We start from the raw sequence: 22169 nt of genomic DNA on the forward strand, positions 1-22169 counted from the left end.
GTTCGAACGTTTGCGACGTTCGCTTTCGTAAAGGTTCTCATTCCTTTCTTTCATTGTTTAAATACATTTACATTCGTCCACTCTTTCATACTATCATTTCCTTCAAATAATAATGATCCTTGTTGGACCGGCTGGCGATTTGTGCAAAAGAGAGAGAGAAAGAGCGTTCTACAAAAGAAGTTATCATGGTTTTCCTATTTCTACGCAGTTAACCGGGGAAATACCCGTAATGCGAAGCACTGGCCAACTGTGTAGCGCTGGTGTTTACGCTAATGTAACGACCCAATAACCAAACACAATATCTTTTTTATTTAATTTCTTTATTGTAACTAATTTTTATATTTCATACAAAGTATTTTATTTAATTTTTATTGTTAATATGTAGTGTATAAAATTTTTGTAATAAACATTTTCATTTCGTCGATAACCGAGTCTGTTGAATTGATCGATAAATTATCGACGTCCGACCGCGCACGCGCGAGCGCAACCCCAGTAACCATACGGTGGGGTAGTATTCTAGAGTGGGGATGCTGGACCACCACGTGACGGGAAAAACCCAGCTACCCCAAGAACTCTATGCGGAAAAAAAGTGCCGACTCAGCAAGATCTGAGTATAAATAGAGGCGTTCCGCACAGTTTCGAAGCAGATCTTCTCAGGCCTTGGTCTGAAGCAGACAATACTCTGAACAGTAGAGAAAAGCTTGCGCTGAACTGTTTAGGCAGCGATAGAGCGCGAGCTACAGCTAATTCCTACTATTCCACTGGTGGCGTGCAGGACTACGGATCAGTGGACCTCCTATTCGCGGTGCGCAACGTGTTACACAGGTGTTACGCTAAGCCAACACTCAAGTGTAAAGAGCTAGCGAGGAGCGGAGCTCCTTGAACGGCCTGCGTCTAACACGGCTCTGGTATAACCAGAAACCGATTGCGACCTATAGGAAGGGTTAACTTGATTCCAATAGTCTAGCACAAACCTCTGGAATTTAGTTTCCATAATTATTGTTGAAAACAAACAGAGTATTGACTGTATAAGAAGACCACGCCGGATTCGCGTTAGCGCTATCGATTATTACGATTAATTACAATTATTAATTTTTACTTACATATATTAATTACTAATTACATATTTTCAATTGTATTCCCAATCTAGGGCGAACTAATTATAATTTCTTATTGTATTCCAATTTGTAGCCGCACTTATTGTAATACTAGCGATTTTCTTTTATATTTCAATTCACTTACCTTTTATTCTTGAATAAACATATTTTCATTCAGTTTCTAGCACATTAGTGTTTGGATTTCACTCCTTAACCGCACACCACACGAACCTATAATCCTTAACACATTGATTACGAGTCGCCTTCTAAGGGAACCGCTCTCCCTACAAGTCGGTGCAGTAACGTACTCACTCTCGGTCGTTACACGTAGTATATAGATAATAAAATTTGGTGACAGCGGTGGGATTGTTCGAGTGGTAAGGAGAAATCGTATCTCTGCGGACATTAATGGTTAGCCTAGAAACAAACAAATTCAAATAAAGAGTAAAATACAAGAATAAAAAAAAAAAAAATATATATATATATATATATAGTAAATACAAATATATAATACATATACACATACATATATACTATATTAATAAGCAAGAATCAAGATGCCTAACGGAACAACCGATCAACCAGCCAGCGCATCAGCCAGCGCATCAGCCAGCGGATCAGCTAACGGATCGACTGAAGGAAGCCGACCGATCAGTATTCGCGATGCAGCAGACATCGTACCAGCATTCAACGGCCGCAACATACCAGTCTATCAGTTTGCAAAGAGCTGTTTCAAAGCGAAGAATATAATCTCTCCTAATGCTGAGTACGGGTTGGTACAATTAATCAAGAACAAATTCTACGGACAAGCAGCAAGAGTGGTACTAAACGGAGACTACGACACCATTGAAGAACTGATTGCCGTAATAAAATCACGGTTCGCACCACTCTTCACTTCGATGCAGCTATGCGGCGACATGGCAAGGATCGCACAGGGTCCAACTGAGGCAGTCGTGGACTACGGCAGCCGCGTCTCAGGACTTTTGCTACAGATTAAGAGCTGCAACGAAATAGAATTCCCAGATAACATCGAAGGATACAACCGATCTTCGGAAAATAACACAATTAAAGCTTTCCTCACCGGTTTGAAACAAGAAGTATATAACCGGATGAAAAATCCGAATTTCAACAGCCTTGACGAAGCAATCAAGGAGCAGCAATTGTAGCCGAGGCAGAGAATTTAGAAAGCCAGACCAAGGCTAAGTTATCACAAGGATTCACTATGACTAATCAATGCGAAAACTGCCTTGGATATGGGCATAGTGCTAGTATATGCTGCAGTCAGCAATTCCAAGGACAGTCAATGTCAAGGGCCCGCTGGACGACAAAACACTGCCAACACTGCCAGAGGTCCGGGCACACCGTGGAGACCTGTTGGTTTAAGGACCAACCAGCAAGACCGGGAGTCCCTCAGAACTTTGTGCAGCCAGCTCAAACCTATAGAGGCCAGCCTACTTAGAGACAAGGTCAAAATTGGACACGAACAAGACCTCCAATTTGTGAATTCTGCCAAAATATAGGCCATACAGTTCAGGAATGTCGGAAAAAGGCATATCAAGAACGTATCAAGAGCCAGAGACCCCAACAGACTCCTCAAGTACAACAGGTACGTAAAAAGGCAAATTTGTACCTAAACTTAGGAGAAATATGTAAGTCTCCCAGTGTCGAACTATTAAGCGAAAGCTTCAGTAATCAAAAAGCATTATTCATGGTCGACACAGGATCAGACATTAATATAATTAAAAAACAAGCAATTTCAAAAGAAATTATTATAAATACAGATGTAATTTTTCAATTAAATGGAATCACTAAAAGCTCTATTTACACTACAGGATACATCAAAGTAAAGATACTACTAACAAGATGGAATTTTAGGCACAGAATATTTTAAAAGCAGTGGAGCCAGCATCAATTACGCCAAGTCTATACTAATCGTAAATAACAATATAATACCATTCAAGCAACCAGCAGTGGTAATACCATCCAGGACAAAAACCATGATACCTATAAGAGTATCAAACACTGAAATCAAAACTGGTTTTGTCCCAAAATTACAGCTTCACCCACAAATATATATGGGAAACGCTGTAGTTACGAATCGTGATGGTATAGCGTTTCTATATGCGATCAACGTTGGAGCAGAAGACATCGAAATTGAAATGCCAGCAGTAGAGCTGCAACAGTATGAAGAGGCACCACAAAATGAAGAAATAACTCACCAAAAACCTCAACGAACCCAGCAAATTCTAAAAAAATTACAGACAAATCATTTAAATCAAGAAGAACTTGCCAATGTAGAGGATATAGTACAAGAGCACGCTGACAGATTTTATATTGACGGAGATAAACTTCCAGCAACGAATAAAATCTACCACAGGATCATCACGACGGATGAGGTGCCTGTAAATGTTAAACAATACAGGTATCCTCATGCGTTGAAAGATGAAATCAATCACCAAGTAAATGATCTCCTGGAAAAAGGAATCATTAAACATTCATCATCACCATTTAACTCCCCCTTGTGGATAGTACCAAAGAAACAAGATTCACAAGGAAATAAATGCTGGAGATTAGTGATTGATTTTAGAAAATTAAATGAAAAAACGATCAGCGATGCCTATCCGCTACCCAACATTACGGATATCCTGGATCAAGTGGGAAGCGCAAAATACTTCTCCGTGTTTGATTTAAAATCTAGCTTTCATCAAACACCGATGCATCCAGAAGATAAGCATAAGACAGCATTCTCAACACCATTCGGGCATTTCGAGTTTAACAGAATGCCTTTTGGTTTAAAAAATGCTGCAGCCACATTCCAGCGCCTGATGAACAACGTCCTAGACGGATTACAAGGACTGGAACTATTCGTGTTTATCGATGACATCGTAATTTATGCAAGCTCGCTAAAAGAACACGAGATAAAGGTCAACAGAATGATGACGAAGCTTAGAGAAGCAAACTTATGCTTGCAACCCGACAAATGCCAATTTTTAAAGAAAGAAGTGGCATACCTGGGTCATATAATTACAGAAGACGGTGTAAAACCTGACCCAGCAAAGGTTGAAGCGGTCCAAAAATTCCCCGTTCCGAAGACTGTCAAAAATATCAGACAGTTCCTAGGATTGTGCGGATATTATAGACGTTTCATTAAAAACTTCTCTAAAATAGCTAAACCATTATCTGACTTGACGAAGAAGGAGCAAAAATTCGAATGGTCTAACCAACAACAGCAAGCTTTCGAATTCTTGAGAAACGTACTATGCGAAGAGCCAATCCTACAATATCCTGACTTTGAGAGACCATTTAATATAACCACTGACGCATCCGGAACAGCAGTAGGAGCAGTCCTAAGTCAAGGAGAAATAGGAAAAGATCAGCCGGTAGCATACGCGTCAAGAGTAATGAATAAGCCGGAAACACAATATTCCGCAACAGAAAGGGAATTACTTGCTGTAATATTCGCAATAAATCATTTCAGACCGTATATTTTCGGCAGAAAATTCTATTTAATCACTGATCACAAGCCTTTAATATGGTTGAACAGTCTTTCAGATCCAACATCAAGACTCATGAGATGGAAATTGAGATTAAGCGAATACGATTACGAAATTAAATACAAACCAGGGAGACAAAACATAAACGCTGATGCTCTATCTAGAAATCCTGTCGAAGATATAAACGCTCTACAAATAAATGCAAAAAGGCTGCACTCATCTACGTCTGGGTCAAAGAAGAAGCGTAAGAAAAGGAAAGAGTGGCACCAGTATCCCACTCGCCCCAGACAAACCACGACCACCTTAGAATCAGGCAAGCACAAAAAGAGGAAGGAGTGGCATCAATATCCCACTCGCCCTAGGCAAACAACGACGTCAGAATCTAGGGAATTTAAAAGGAAAAAAGAAGCACATCAATATCCAACCAGACCTAGATCAACAACTACAACTGAGTCTGAAGATCATAAAAGGAAGAAAGAATGGCATCAATATCCAAGAAGACCAAGGCCAACAACCTCGTCAAGTTCACGAGAAATTAAAAAGAGGAAAATCAGCCACAAACATTTAACACGACCACGAGATGACTCCACAGATGTCGAAGTAAGAAAAAGGTACCGAAAGGATAAAATACGAGAAAGAAGCCCATCTCAAGAAGGAAAAGCAGCAAGAAAAAGAATAAAGAAAGATTATACAAGTTCAGACGAGTCTCAATATTACGAAACTGATGTATCTGAAGAACCACCAAAACCAAGAAAAAAGAACAAACGAAAATCCAAAAACATACTCTTCTGAAGAAATCAAGAAGAAAAGACAACCTAATGAACAGCAAATCACAGTTGATGTACATCAACCACCAGAAGAAAAGAAATACATTATCCCACAGAAACGACCTATAACTCAAGAACCTGTAATAATTGGAGACGAAATCGAAGACTATAATGAAGAAACGATATTGCCTAAACACATCTTCAGAGAACCACCCAGAATCGATTCCTCTTCAAGCACAAGAGAAAGGTCTCCTATAATTAAAAAGAAGGTAGAAAAAGAAACCTCAAGCGACACATTATCAGCACCTATCACACCTATCAAAATTAAAAAAGAAAAGCCTAAACAACCATCTACGATTAAACAGATTAAACCAAAAATAATTAGCAATAGACCAGTCACATTCAAAATAGAAGAAACCGAGGACCAGCTATGGATGAAAAGAGGTACAGCAGTAGTATTCATTAACAAAGAAGGACAACCTGAAGATTACCAATCAAAACAGTTAATAGAAAATGAAAAGATTAAAATTTCTAAACCACAAGACAGTATCACAGAATATAAAATTAAAAATAAATTAATTTTTGGAATATTAATAGATTATAAAGAAACATTACCACAGAAAATTAAAACTCTTCGTCACATGTTAATTCAAAAAGGAATCCAGGAATGCAGCATGCCAGACAAGCAAGGATTAAGAGCAATTCTTCAAGTAATCTTTGCAGATTCAAACATCAACATCATCATCTGCAAAGGAACAATCCAAACTCCACCTAAGGATGAAAGAAGAAGTATAATTAAAGAAAATCATGCAAGCACAGTTGCAGGACACAAAGGAATTAGAAAAACTTACCTCAGGATCAGGAACAAATATTATTGGAAAAACATGAAAAGAGAAATTACCGATTATATCAGATCATGCATCAGCTGCCAAAGAACCAAGCTAGTAAGGATGAAGAACAAGGAGCCTATGGTCATCACAGACACTCCTTCAGACGCATTCGATAAGGTGTCCCTAGACATTCTTGGACCCTTACCTATGACGCAAAAAGGATACAGTTATATCCTCACCATACAGGACAACTTGACCAAGTACTCCGTCGCAGTTCCACTTGTGTCAGCTACATCAGAGGACGTCGCAAAAGCATTCACCAATTCATTTATATGCCAATTCGGCAGTCCTAAAGCTATCCTCACCGATCAGGGAACATGCTTCACATCCTCACTTATTAAGAAGCTAGCTAAAATCTTCCACATCCAGACGTACCGTACATCATCCTTCCATCCTCAGTCAAACGGGTCCCTGGAAAGAAGCCATCACGTTCCAGTTGAGTACTTGAAACACTACATATCCAAACAAGAACACTGGGACGAATGGCTACAACAAGCAATGTTTTCATACAACACAAGTGTTCATGAGGGAACAAAATTCACACCTCATGAACTAGTATATGGAAAAAAAGCAAGATTACCTTCAAAATTTACACCAACTGACACATTAGACACATATCCAGACTACGTAGATAAATTATTACAAAATTTGCATAAAATTAGGCAAACAGCAAAAGCAAATCTGGAACAATCAAAATATAGACAAAAATACTACTATGATAGAAAAATACGACCAATTAATTACGAAACAGGAGAAGAAGTTATGTTACTAAACCCACCAAGAAAAAGTAAATTACAAAAAGAATATACAGGACCGTACAGAGTTTTAAGAAACATAGAAAAGAATAATATAGAATTGCAAATGGGTCCCAGAAAGACTAGAATAGTTCACAAAGATAGACTAAAGAGGGCCTACCGGCCAATCTACAACATAGATCAAAAATGAAAATCGATATACTGGTCTATATAATTTTCGGAACATGCGCATGCGCACATGCAAAATTTTAAAGCTACCGCCATATTGCTAAGAAGCGTAAAGAACGCAAGGTACAAATACACAAAAAAAAACGCTATTAAAGAAAAATAAGAAAAGAAAAGAAGAAGAATTTAAACAAAAATGGATCTGAATGAGGTAGAATGTATATTTTAATATAAGTTATCACAGAAATAAGACAATTTGTTTTTATTGTAGTTTGAAGAAATTGGACAGTATATTCTGGACGCCGTATGTATCCGTGACATAGGCCCAGTTTTTAATAATAATTTGGCGCACAGTATTGGCCGAACATGCATTGATTGTGCATTCAAGATGGTCCCGGAAGCAAAGGAAATGTGGTTCTTTATGGGATGGCACAACCACGTGTCAAGAAATACAAATGTAAATTACATCCACTGCATTATATGCAAAAAAATGCTATGCAGAATGAGACCTGCAGCCTCCTGCACTGACTGCAGAAGTAGACTGTTCGCAGCCGATGACGAGCACAAAGAAGTTTTTCGCGAAGGATTTATTTTACCGACGAAGGACCCCAATATTTTTTCGATAAAAGATGTTATTATTCAAAGTGGAGAATACAGAGTTATTGTTAATAATCAACATTAATTAATGGTTTCTTTTGTAAAATAATTATTTAAAATATATATATAATCATTCATTATTCTTAACAAATGGGTTCATTTATTCCAAATTCCTACAAACCATTCTCAATTCGTTCGAAGTATTAATGCGCAGACTCGCAAGTCCGCCATATTGCATAGAAAAAGATAGAAAGAGACAGAAACTAAGAGCGACAGAGAGAGATATAGAGAGCGACGCTACGCACGCGCCGCTATATTCAATTCATAGAAAGCAAAAATGGTACGGCGCGCTGGAAGACGCGAAAGATTAAGAAAGTTAAGAAGAGCCTTGAAACAATTTAGAGAGGTAGAATTGTGTCATCAAAGATTTATTTCATTCATTAATTATTTCTTTTATACAAAATTTCAAAGATGACAGCGCAAGAAGAAATGTTAAAGGAGGAAACACCACCACCAACACCACCACCGCCACCACCACCACAGTGGAGGTTAATTACAATCGACATACCAGAGTTTAATTGGAAAACTTATAAAAATACAGAAAGGACCGATCCAAGACATAATCATGGACAAGTGATGCGTTACTTCGGAGTCCTGTCAGCCTCCCCAAGGAATAGCGAAGAAAAATGCTGCTGCGCCCTGTGCAACCTAAAAAGACAAAACCACAGTCTCTTGAGGACAAGAGACAAACGCGCGGGGGAAGCTGTAACGACCCGATAACAAACGCAATATCTTTTTGATTTCATTTCTTTATTATAACTAATTTTTATATTCCATACAAAGTATTTTATTTAATTTTTATTGTTAATATTTAATGTATAAATTTTTGTAATAAATATTTTCATTTTCACCGATAACTGAGTTTGTTAAATACATCGATAAAAGTTTAGTCGATAAGTCGGACAGTAAAACAGTTTACCGATAAATTATCGACGTCCGACCGCGCACGCGCGAGCGCAACCCCAGTAACCATACGGTGGGGTAGTATTCTAGAGTGGGGATGCTGGACCACCACGTGACGGGAAAAACCCAGCTACCCCAAGAACTCTATGCGGAAAAAAAGTGCCGACTCAGCAAAATCTGAGTATAAATAGAGGCGTTCCGCACAGTTTCAGAGCAGATCTTCTCAGACCTCGGTCTGAAACAGACAACACTCTGATCAGTAGAGAAGAGCTTGCGCTGAACTGTCTAGGCAGCGATAGAGCGCGAGCTACAGCTAATTCCTACTATTCCACTGGTGGCGTGCAGGACTACGGATCAGTGAACCTCCTATTCGCGGTGCGCAACGTGTTACACAGGTGTTACGCTAAGCCTACATTTGAGTGTAAAGAGCTAGCGAGGAGCGGAGCTCCTTGAACGGCCTGCGTCTAACACGGCTCTGGTATAACCAGAAACCGATTGCGACCTGTAGGAAGGGTTAACTTGATTCCAATGGTCTAGCACAAACCTCTGGAGTTTAGTTTCCATAATTATTGTTGAAAACAAACAGAGTGTTGACTGTATAAGAAGACCACGCCGCATTCGCGTTAGCGCTATCGATTAATTACAATTATTAATTTTTACTTACATATATTAATTACTAATTACATATTTTTCAATTGTATTCCCAATCTAGGGCGAACGTATTATAATCTCTTATTGTATTCCTAATTCTAGCCGCACTTATTGTGATACTAGCGATTTTGTATTATATTTCAATATTCACTTACCTTTCTATTTTTGAATAAACATATTTTCATTCAGTTTCTAGCACATTAGTGTTTGGATTTCACTCCTTAGCCGCACACCACACGAACCTATAATCCTTAACACGTTGATTACGAGTCGCCTTCTAAGGGAACCGCTCTCCCTACAAGTCGGTGCAGTAACGTACTCACTCTGGGTCGTTACACTAGGCTAAATCAAGGAGATCTAATTTATGTCGTCGACCCAGTATAAATTTAAAGAAAAACGCAAATGATTTTATTGTATGTGTAAATTGTAAAGGCTTCTTTGCTAAAAATAACATAAGACATCATTTTCAAATATGTACCTCAAAATCGGCTCTAAGAAATGAACGAAGTGTAAAGGTATTGGGGCGTGCTGTAGCATGTCGAATACATCACAGTGCAAAGCCTGTTTTAAGAAGAAAGGTATTTCCTGTAATGAGAGAAGATGAGGTAAACAGACTCATTAGATATGATGAACATTTAATTGCCTACGGCAATAAAATGTGTGCAAAGTATCGCTGGGAACATTAGTACGATATGATTCGAGCACGATTGCGACTTTTTGGACGGTTTCTGATTGCTCTTATGGAGAGCATAATAACAGAGTTTACTTCAATATATAACCCCCAAAAATATGATAATTGTATTCAAATTATTCACTCTTTTGTGCAATTCGACGAAACACTTGGTATCTTTAAAACTCCTTATTAACCGACTTCGAAAAGAAGGAGGTTACTCGATCAGTATGTACTTTTCTTTTTGTGTGTTTACCGATTACTCCGAGATGGATGGACCAATCGGAACGAAACCTTTTGCATCATGTAGGGTGTCTTCCGATTGGTCCCACTGAAAAAAAATTTTCATTTTTTCATTGTTATTGCAAAATACAGGAAGTTTTTAATGTCAAAATTGGACGATTTCAATGACCTTTTAATATGTTGTCGGGGATATGATTCTGAACAACTTTTTTATTATGCATAATTAACGGAAAGCTTTAGTTTCCGAGATATTCGTAAAAAACTATTGTTACTACTACATTGAATTCTACGTATGCCTACGTGTCTCTACCGGTGTATGAGTCAGCATACAGTCGTTGATTCTCTACTGTTTTTTGTATACATGTATACTCTCCAAGGCATGAACCGATTGCGATGAAACCTTTCACATTTCCGCGATACCTCACTTGCAAAAATTTATGCAATTTGTTATTGTTAATAACTATTGTTATAACTTGTATGGAACTTGTTATTGCTAAAAACTATCATTATTGCAATTAACTAATAAGAACGGTAAACCACCCTACAAGTACGAGCATCCTACAAATACTGCTCGTTCCACTAAAAAGTGTGAAATAAAATAATTTTTAACAAAAAATACAACCGACTTCGAAATGCACTAAAAAGTATGAAATAATTTCTACTTCATTTATACAAATACCCAACAGCTATTAATAAAACCTATTTACTCGTTAAATAGTATACTAAATACATTTCAACCTTTTCGGAGGCGGCGCAAAATTAAAAATACCCGAATATACGATGCTGTCAATAATGATTTGATAGGTTGTCGACGCCTGAATCTTCCTAGTATAAGAAAAGTTTTTAATTTTGCGCCGCCTCCGAAAAGGTTGAAATGTATTTAGTATACTATTTAACGAGTAAATAGGTTTTATTAATAGCTGTTGGGTATTTGTATAAATGAAGTAGAAATTATTTCATACTTTTTAGTGCATTTCGAAGTCGGTTGTATTTTTTGTTAAAAATTATTTTTAGTCTAAGTGTTAGATCAAATTGAACTATAACAATAATATTAATTACATGTAGTCCGACAATATAGTGTCAATTATATTTCTTTTTTTTCCTGATAATTTTCGATCCTTCACAATTTTTTGACGAAACACGGAGCACATTACAAAATGTAACGCGTTATGCAGCTGATGCGATAAAACTGCGGAAATCGATAGAAATCGATAATTCCACTGTTTTTTCACGCATTTTCATGATCAACCCCTTTTTTTTTGCCAAAAATCACGAGTACTTTGCAATTTTTTAACGAGGCAAGGTGCCTATCATGAAAAATAAGTTCTCTTAAGGGGGTAGACACGGCACGTGACCTCTCAGATTCGGGACGTCGGTATTACCGCAGATTTTTCTGCACCGAAATGGTAATACCCATAGATATAGGGCAGGCCGATGAAAACGAGAGGGCGCTTTTGGCTAATTCTATATTCGATTCTGAATGTAAAAGAAATAGTCAGCTGTCGCATTGTACTTGACAAAATTTAAACGCAAAGTTTGGTTGATAGTGCAAGTGTAGAAAATTTATTATACTTTTAATTAATTAAAATATGCTTATGCTACAGTATGTTACGTGGGAGTGAGGAACTATAAGTGAGAAGGAAAACTAAAAGATGGAAAATCCCAGAAAAATAAAGTTCCTTACGTTACACCTTTTTCCATATAAAAATACTAAACGGTTAGGTTCTGGTTAGATTAGTAAATAAACAGTGAATGAATATTTAAAGAAAAAAGGATTAAAATACTACCCAGTAAAGTGCAAGCCTTTTTTATTAATAAAATACTACAGTAGAACATGAACTGCGTACACTTATAAGATAATTGACAGTAATTATTGAACAAACATTATCTATACAATTTGGTTGAGACAATACCGAATATCTTCAACTATCATGCTGTACACCCTGGTTTGATCTGTAAAAATAAATAAGTTTAATAACAATTACTTTTTGAGTTTATACTACTTTAATGTAAAAACTGGTACCTACACTTCCTGATGAATCCACTACTACTTTCCTATTTCTCACCGATATTTCTTGCAATGGTGTAAAGAGTAAATTGTCATTGAACCTACGATAAAAAGTTAGAATCAGTTCTAATCAATCTGCATGCAATAAACATGTAAATGTATGTGATGTACTTATCTTTATGCTTGCATTGCGAAGACCTGGTTCCTTTCCTCCCTTTGTAGAACAGGGTTTTCACCATTGATACTGGTCACTGAAAATAAATAACGCTGTCATACATTGTACTCTTCCTGTACAAAGTAAGGAAAAGTAGCTGCAAGTATAAATTATTAGGAGAGTGTGAAGAGACCCACCACCACCTCCGTCATAGACGGTCCTCTTCAGTCTCCAAATACTTTCATAGTTACATTCTTTTACGTACTTACATTATTTTGTACTTCTCTTGTTTGACAGCTCTCCATATGAGCTGAATGCACTCGTCGGTGCATTAGTGACTGTGGATTGCAATTGCTTGTTTGACAGCTCTCCATATGAGCTGAATGCACTCGTCGGTGCATTAGTGACTTCGGGTTGCACTTTTTTCTTTGACAGCTCTCCATATGAGCTGAATGCACTCGTCGGTGCATTAGTCACTTTGTACTTGTGTACTTGTACATGCTCCTCCTGTTTTTATATACGGTGGTTCTCTAATCGGCTGGTGTCGATTGAATCTACTATCTATGATTTCTGGCAACATGCAGTCCTTATAAAACTTCTTCAGTTTTTCTTCCATATCTGTTGCCCAGAATGTATCATTTCTTGGTACTTTGACAATTTTCATTCCTTTCGGCGTCCATAAACAGAATAGAGCACATTGTCTATTCGTTATGTGCAACTGTCCTTGCACTTGATAATAGTAGTGATGAATTTTATTCATTTCATCACCCCGGAAATATACGCCGTATTGCAGGAACTTGCTCTATTGCTTTAGCAGGCGATAAATCCTTCGCCGATTCAAGACATTTTACTTCAACGATGATATCATCGTCTACAATGCCGTCAGGAGTTGCACCTAAGTAAGGCACAACGGCATCGATGAAGAGGCCACATGGTAGAATATGAATTCCTAATTCGTCTTCTAATTGCCTCAAGGCGTTTGCCTCGTTCTCTCTTCCGTATTCAAGGGAACGTAAATTCGGTATTTGCGAATACATTATACTCATCAAAGTATTTGCCCGCAGTGTATCTTTTCGTAATCTGCATATCTTGCCGAAAATGCCCTCGCGAGAGCATTTTGTGTCTAGCGTGGGGGGTGTTACGTCCCTAGCTATAACCCATTTTCGTCTTTCGCCATTCCAAAGAGGTCTTGCTCTGGAATCCGCAAACCATCAGCGTTTTCTCGCTTAGCGACGACCGCGATACGAAATCAGGGAACTTGCGGAATGCGATGGCGAAAACCCTTTGCTTGCAGGTTTTCGCAAGCAAAGAGCGTGACCTACTCCCCTTTTGGGAGTATAAGTTATCGGTGCAACGCAAGTACGCCAGTTCCGTGATAGCGTAAAGCAAGGACCGAAGTTCTGTCCGTTCGCAACCCGCAGTAGATTCGCGTACAAGGCTACTCGAAACCAGGAAGATCATCAACGACGTGCTCGGCCGACGGTTCAACACGAGTGTATCCCCGTGGTCTGAGATAGCAGACCCATAATTGGACCAAGTCCAGGAGTGCACCCGTGTGCTGTGCAGGACCACCACCAACCGCTTGTATCTCCAAGGTCGAGTCGTAGCCACGCGCCGCGAGTCTAGTGCTCCGTCCGAATCGCGAACCTAGTGAAAACCGAAACCTCTTGAGTGAATGAACAGTGAGCGAATACGAGAGCGAACGAGTGACGCACAACACCTGAAGTCAGCGAAGGGTATGTAACGACAAACGAGAATATATATATTATTGAAAACCCATATACGTATCAACAATTACTAAACGCCCCATCCTGCATCCTATACTACCCGCAAGGAAGGTGAAGGTACGCTTTAGCGTTTGAATCGGCAGAACCCTAGGATCATAATAACAGAATAAGAACCATCCGTCAGGTGGGACGTAACACATGAAACACGCAACATGCAACATACAACATGCGACGTGTTGCATGTTGTGTACGAACGTAGAATAGGTAACGCGGCACGGTACAAACGATTTGTACGGACGCAGAATCGACACCTCGCTTGGATATATGCAACATTAAATGCCCAGAATCGACACCTCGCTTGGATATTTGCAACGTTTAAATGCCCAGAATCGACACCTCGCTTGGATATATGCAACGTTTAAATGCCCAGAATCGACACCTCGCTTGGATATATGCAACGTTTGAAACCCGAGTCGACGCGGCAACCGGTTTTCATTTCCAATCCTCCTTTGCTTTTCGCCAACTTTTAACATCAATTTTAGCAAGTAATTATAATTCAAACTATATCGTGTTTGGTATCATTTTAATCAGAAAAATTTCACCAATGCGTTAGTAAAAGTTTCAGTAAAAAAAAGTCAAAAATAAAAAAGTTTTATAGTTGAATTAGTATTAGTCACATCGATATGTTTCGGCTCTTTCCTTTGATCATCGGACCTCTCTCTTTCCACCACTGTCTGTCCTTTTCTACGTTCACGCTTGGCTGCTCGTCGCGTGTAACCCGAGATTCGACACCATAGACTGGATACAGTAAAGACTCGATAAGTGTTCGAAAGGATCTATTCGTTAAGTGTTCGCGGTTTATCCCCACCACTGGGGGGGTTCCCCCTCGGAGCAAGCCCGGGAGCAATATGACACGGCGCGGCTTTCCTTTGAAGATCTGTGTCGCATTTGTATCGATGAGACAACCTTAATGCAGCCATGAAATTTTTTTACTTTGCCTTCTTTTTTAATAACAATTCTATTAACATATTGGTGAGATTTTCCTGATTAAAATGAGACCAAACACGATATTGTTATAATAATTTTAACTAATCTGAATAATATTAAAATAATTTACTTTATGTGAATGCTCACTTTATATACTAAATTAACGGCGAATGAATAGCAGCAATGATTAGGTCGTTTCTATAATAAGAGAAGTTAACATTTTTTGTTTCGCAATTAATTACATGTGATTTCTAATTTTCTTATTAGTTGACTTTCGTTGATGACCGGTCGGTTTACAAATCTTCTAATTTGTAGAGACATTTTTAACAATCTGAGATTATTCTGCGTGAAGTACTGTTATTAATAAAATACGCAGGTACCGTCCTAAAATTTGGTGAACGGAGTGTAGGTAATAAAAATTCACCCTCTAGGTCTGCGCTCCTAAAAATAGAAATTGATTTAAATTCAAACTGGACTGTCATAAAGAAATATAGTATGTAATTTAGAATTTCCGATTTTACTGTACGACGAATAATTCGACGATGTCATGCTGTTTCCTGCAGGCCTCTTACCGGAAAGCACCCTAATGTTTCCCATCTGGTGGCCAGTTTTTCAGAAATAATATCTTCCTAGTTTATAGCATGGGTTGATTACCATCCCTAAAATTTCTTATTCGAAACAGTCATCCCCCCGATATTCAAACGCTACGTGACTTCGAGACGCTAGTCATCATTGAGCATCTGTACATTTTTACCTGCACTTCGACTGGTCACTCACGGTTTAAGTGCGTGCCATAAATTACCCCAAAGCTGAATAGTGCCAGGCTAACTGACCTCGCCGGCCCTTAAAGATATATCGTCAATAACACGTACATCCTTCCACCCTTCCACTCACCCTTGAAGGCGGTGATTTTTTCATGGGCGTTGCCAAAAACCACGAATTTCACTAAATCCTTATTGGTTAACGTTTAGCTACCTATCAGAAATAAGAATTTCGTACATTGTTCACCCTCATGGAAGGGGCAGGAAAGCTAGAACGAAATACTCGTGGCACAACGAGGTTCACTTTAATATCAGCGTTCAGTGTGTAATATCCAAAGTTTTAAGTTCAGAGTGAAGTATTTATAGACAAATTGTGCATTTTTCAAACATATTTATTTTAAAAATATGTCTACTAGAAAGGTGAATTTGTCTATGCATCAACGATTGCAAGTTCTGGAAGATTTAAAAACGTTATCCGTTGCAAACGTTGCTGCAAAGCATCGCGTGCATCCGATAACAATTCGTCGGATAAAAAGGAATGCTGTACGTATTGAAGAATTTGCATCAAAAACTAAAGGACTGCGGTAAAGACAAAGAGTGAGAAAACCGATGTATGAAGAATTGGAGCATCGTTTGTTCACTTGGTTTACGGAAAGGAGAACGCTTGGAGATTTCTTGACCGATGCTGTGTTATTAGAAAAGGCTGAAGAATTGAAGCAGGACATGGCATCATCTACAAACTTTAAAGTCAGCAAATCATGGCTTGCTAACTTTAAACGGCGGCATAATATTCGCTTGATTAAAGCGTATGGAGAAAAGGCCAGCGCCGATGAAGATGCAGCCAACAGTTTTGTTCAGGAGTTCAAACATTTTCTTGAAGACAATGATATTAATCCGGAGAATGTTTACAATATGGATGAAAGCGGGCTGTTTTGGAAAGCCTTTCCTACCAAGACATTAGCAGTCGAAAAAAGTGTTAGTGGTTACAAAATGCGAAAAGATCGCGTAACGATAGGTTTGTGTGCCAACATCACTGGAGGTAATAAAATCATGCCCTTGGTGATATACAAATATCGCAACCCGAGGGCATTAAAACATTCGCTACATCGATTGCCAGTGGTATTTAAATCCCAAAAAAATGCGTGGGTAGATCGCGAACTATTTATAGATTGGTACGAAAATCATTTTAAACCGAGTGTGCGTGCGTATCAATTACGAAAAGGACTATGCGGAAAAGTAGTTTTATTATTAGATAATTGTACAGGTCATCAAATTCCACATGATATGCAAGATCGAGACAATTTTCAAATTATGTATCTCCCCCCAATACAACGTCGCTTATTCAACCCATGGATCAGGGAATCATTGAAAAAACAAAAAGACTTTTTAGAAAACAAATGTTAAGAACTGTTTTAACCCACGAAGGGGGAATTAATGAATTTTATAAAAATTACACGATTAAGGACTGTATTGATATGGTGGTCCAAGCATGGGCAGAAGTCACACCCGAAAATATTAGGAACGGGTGGAATAATTTAATTGGGGCCCCTTCACATGGCGAGGAAGATTCTGAAGAGGAAAATTTAGAAGAACTCATATCCACAGTGAGTGAAGGTCAAATATCAGAAGCAGAGGCCACTGATTTTCTGTCCACTTGTGTACGTGAAGAAAGAATTGGGGGTAAGGAAAATTGTGACGTGGATTGCAGAGAAGATATTGAAGATGATGATGAGGAAACAGAAGAAAAAAAGGACGAAGAGAGAAATAGTGGACAATTGAATGAAACTTCGCGACCAGAGAGAGTGAAAGAAATTTTACAATGTTTAAAATTCCATTCAGTACGGACTAGCCAATTAACAATGGAATTAGAACAATTATTAACAAAAAATCCGTAATATATTTATCATTTAACATTAATGTACCATTTATTATTTATCATTTATTCATTATTTTTTAATAATTTCTTCAACTTTCTTTAATTATTTTTAATCTTATGTTTTGTATCTTCCTGCAATTTCACATGATTGTTGTAATATCTTTTGTATTTTGTTACAGTATGTATAATTTTATAATTATTCGTAATTTTTTGTAAAAATGAATAATTTTAATCAGAAAAATTTCATGTATTAATAACATTTTTATTTACAAACCATAATTTATAAATAAAAAAATGTTATTGCATTAGTATTCTTTCATGAATATGTAGGCATTTAATTTTTAACCCTTATGTCAGCTCCGAATCCACGTCTCTTTCTACGTTGACGTCGCGCCGGCGAAATACAAAGAGTTACAGAATCGATTCTTCTGTTCGCTAAATGTTCCTCAGTGATCTCGAAAAGTGATCACTTATAGGAACCAGGGCTCGCTTTTCGAACACTTAACGTGTAGAAGACTGTCCCGTTCGAGAAAACCGGTTTTATTCGCTTCAATTACACGATAAGTGTTCGCCTGCGGCACATTTAAGGGAAAGATGCTTACACTCTTTATATTTTGCCGACGTCGACCAACACAGAAAGACAGAGAGAAAAGACGAACATTTACAAGCCTAATCATCATAACCAATTGTCATAACAATATCGTGTTTGGTCTCATTTTAATCAGGAAAATCTCACCAATATGTTGGTGAAAGTTTAATTTAAAAAAAATGAAAAATAAAAAAGTTTGTTTGTTGCATTAGTATTGTCTCACCGATATGTAGGCATTTAATTTTTTACGACCACCTCGACTCTCAGTCCCTCTTTCTTCTTTATTAGACTGTCTCTTTCTATGTTCGTCGACGTCGGCAAAATACAAACGGTTAGCAGAATCGAATCTTCTGTTCGCTAAATGTTCCTCTCCGGTCCCAAATTCTGAACACTTATCGAGTCTTTACTGTAGATGGAACGCCTGGGTCCCAATGTTTGTTGCATATATCCAAGTTTTACTGTATATGAATTGTTGCACATATTCAACTTTTACTGTACAGACGCGAGGTCCCTCCATTTATTAGTTCTAATAGTACCATATTACTTTTTTATGCAGAATGTTTCAAGGAGTTGACACAAGTAAAAAAAAAAATGCAATTCCATTTAAATAAAAAGTGGATTTGCATTTTTTGAGTGCATCGTTGCATTCACAAAGAAAATGAAATCACAGAAAAATAGACATTATCATCCCATTGAACTTTTACATAAACAGCTTTTTCCTATCTCTCACCAAATTTAAGATATAACCCGTCCCAATTGCATGACGTATCCTGTATACTTTTATTAATTAAGAAACATTTATTTTAAAAAGTTAATAACTTTTTCCAAAAGTAATTTCAGATTGCACGTTCCTTCGCTTCTTTAGAGTAGGCATATATTTTTCAGCAGCGAGGGGTGCTACGGTGCGCTATATAAAATCCACGCGTATGGTCAGTCACAATTTATCAGAGCGGGACAATTCTATCATTTGGGTTGAAAGAAAGATAGCATGATCATCGTACATCTCACTCTAAACACGCGCCAATGTTTCGTTTTCGTTCTTCAGGCGTATCGTTGCGATGCCTCTAGCGAGATGAGCGTTTGAATGTGTTTGTAAAAATACTTGAGGCGCTGTTGCCTTCCTAGATCGTGTTGCGCGCACGCTAGCTGAGAATTAAACCTTTCAAGTTCGTACCAGACCACGCAAGTGGCTCCACCAGGCCCAACGAAAAAACTGCTGTAATACCGACGTCCCGAGTCGGTGACGTCACGTCAGTACGTGACACGGTTGTCTACCCCCTTAAGAAAAGCACTGAAACAACTAAACGTGGTACAAGTATCCTTTTATTTATTCAATAATTTTTACTAACTATTCTTAAAATTCTCCAAAGACTCCATCACAGCAGAAACAAGAAACGGACACGCCATGGAGGTTAACCCTCGTTGACATACCGGAAATAAGCTGGAAAATCTATAAGAAGTCAGATAAAATGGACCCAAGACGAAAACATGTAAGGATCCTCAAATATTTTGGAAAACTGGCAGCATCCCCCAGAAACAACGAAGAAAAATGTTTATGCAAATTTTGCTCCGAAAGACGATCCACAAACAAAGAGTCTCTTGAGGACAAGAGACCAACACAGGGGGAAGGCTGTAACATCCAACAAGAAGAATAAATAAGAAGAAATTTGATAATTAGTATTTATTAATATATTTATTCATTTTTTTTTTTTTATATAATTACAAATTCGTTTTATTTATTTTTGTACTATGTTACGTCCCTAGTTATAACCCATTTTCGTCTTTCGCCATTCCAAAGAGGTCTTGCTCTGGAATCCGCAAACCATCAGCGTTTTCTCGCTTAGCGACGACCGCGATACGAAATCAGGGAACTTGCGGAATGCGATGGCGAAAACCCTTTGCTTGCAGGTTTTCGCAAGCAAAGAGCGTGACCTACTCTCCTTTTGGGAGTATAAGTTATCGGTGCAACGCAAGTACGCCAGTTCCGTGATAGCGTAAAGCAAGGACCGAAGTTCTGTCCGTTCTCGACCCGCAGTAGATCCGCGTTCAAGGCTACTCGAAACCAGGAAGATCATCAACGACGTGCTCGGCCGACGGTTCAACACGAGTGTATTGCCGCAATCTGAGATACCAGATTCATAATTGGACCAAGTCCAGGAGTGCACCCGTGTGCTGTGCAGGACCACCACCAACCGCTTGTATCTCCAAGGTCGAGTCGTAGCCACGCGCCGCGAGTCTAGTGTAACGTCCGAACCGCGAACATAGCGTAAAACGAGACCTCTCGAGTGAATGAACTGTGAGTGAATACAAGAACGAACGAGTGACGTACAACACCTGAAGTCACCGAAGGGTATGTAACGACAAACGAGAATATATATATTATTGAAAACCCATACACGTATCGACAATTACTAAACGCCCTATCCTGCATCCTTTATTATCCGCAAGGAAGGTCAAGGGTAGGTGCTAAAGCGTACTTTAGCGTTTAAATCGGCAGAACCCAAAGATCAGAGTAGCAGAGTAAGAACCACCCGTCAGGTGGGACGTAACAATTTGGTGTCAGAAGTGGGATATTTGTTAACCATACGGATTCACGTAATATTAAATTCATTAATTTCCGTTGCTTAACGCGCCGTAACTTGATCAAACCCTTGTCCACTCACAACGCTCACTATGCCTCTCGTTCACGACACGATTCCCCCTCGCAACTCACCACTGCCTCCGACAGCCTCGCCGTCCATAAGAGACGAGAGGAGCCTCGGTCAATCCGGGACATCGCATATTGAATCATGGTTTATCACCGAAAGGGAGGAGAGAAGGGTGGATCGGATTTTAGAAAAAATCCCTGATTTCGACCCTGACAAGGTTTCGTTCGAAGACTTTTTAAACGCGATACACAAAGTAAAATCACGAGTCCCCCCCGGCCAGGAGGCCACTTTTCTCGAAGGTCTAATGGATAAATTGGTCCTGCACGTTAAATTTTACGTAGAACAACAAGAATGTAATAGCGTTGTAGATCTGTTAAAATTGCTCCGGAAAAGATATGCCCCTAACAAAACGTATAAGGAACTCTGCTTAGAACTCGCAAATCTCCCAATGAGAGATAATGAAACCGTTCTGGAATATACCCACCGTTTCACCAGGCTCCTTTATAAGGCATCAGCAAGCGGTCGCGACGAAAAGGGCAAAAACTTTGACCCCGAAAAATTCGACGTCTTAGCAGGGCGGGCCTACATCCGAGGCTTGCCAGCAAAATTAGCTCAGGCTGTAATGACCGCAAGAAAAACAACGCTCACCGGTATCATGGACGAGGCTCTTTTGATAGATAAGAATGATGCGAAAATGAAAAAATTGGCACCTCCGGCAAATTCTCACGTTCATCCTTTACCAGCAACCCCTCCTTCACCATGCGACTACAATCGAACCTGGTCTGAATGGCGAGAACCGCCACCGCAGGTACAACCAGAATACCCTAGCCATCCATGTGGCTCTTGCTATACGAACACGGTCCAGCCCGCGGCCCCTCCGGCAAACACGTGCCAATCTCGGTACGCAACTCCACCATGCGGCTCCGGATGCCCACACGGCTGTGCACCATACATACCCCCGCAGCCGTCTTGTTTCTGCGGGTGCGGCCACGCTCAAAGGGCACCACCCCAAGATCCATATTGTCATAATCACCATAATTACCATAACGCACACGGAACTCAATATTCAGGTCCAACAAACTACTCAAATAATTATTCACGCGGACCTAATCGGCGCCAAGGACCGC

The sequence above is a fragment of the Osmia bicornis genome, chromosome 10 (assembly GCF_907164935.1).
Source record: "Osmia bicornis bicornis chromosome 10, iOsmBic2.1, whole genome shotgun sequence".
NCBI lineage: Eukaryota > Metazoa > Arthropoda > Insecta > Hymenoptera > Megachilidae > Osmia > Osmia bicornis.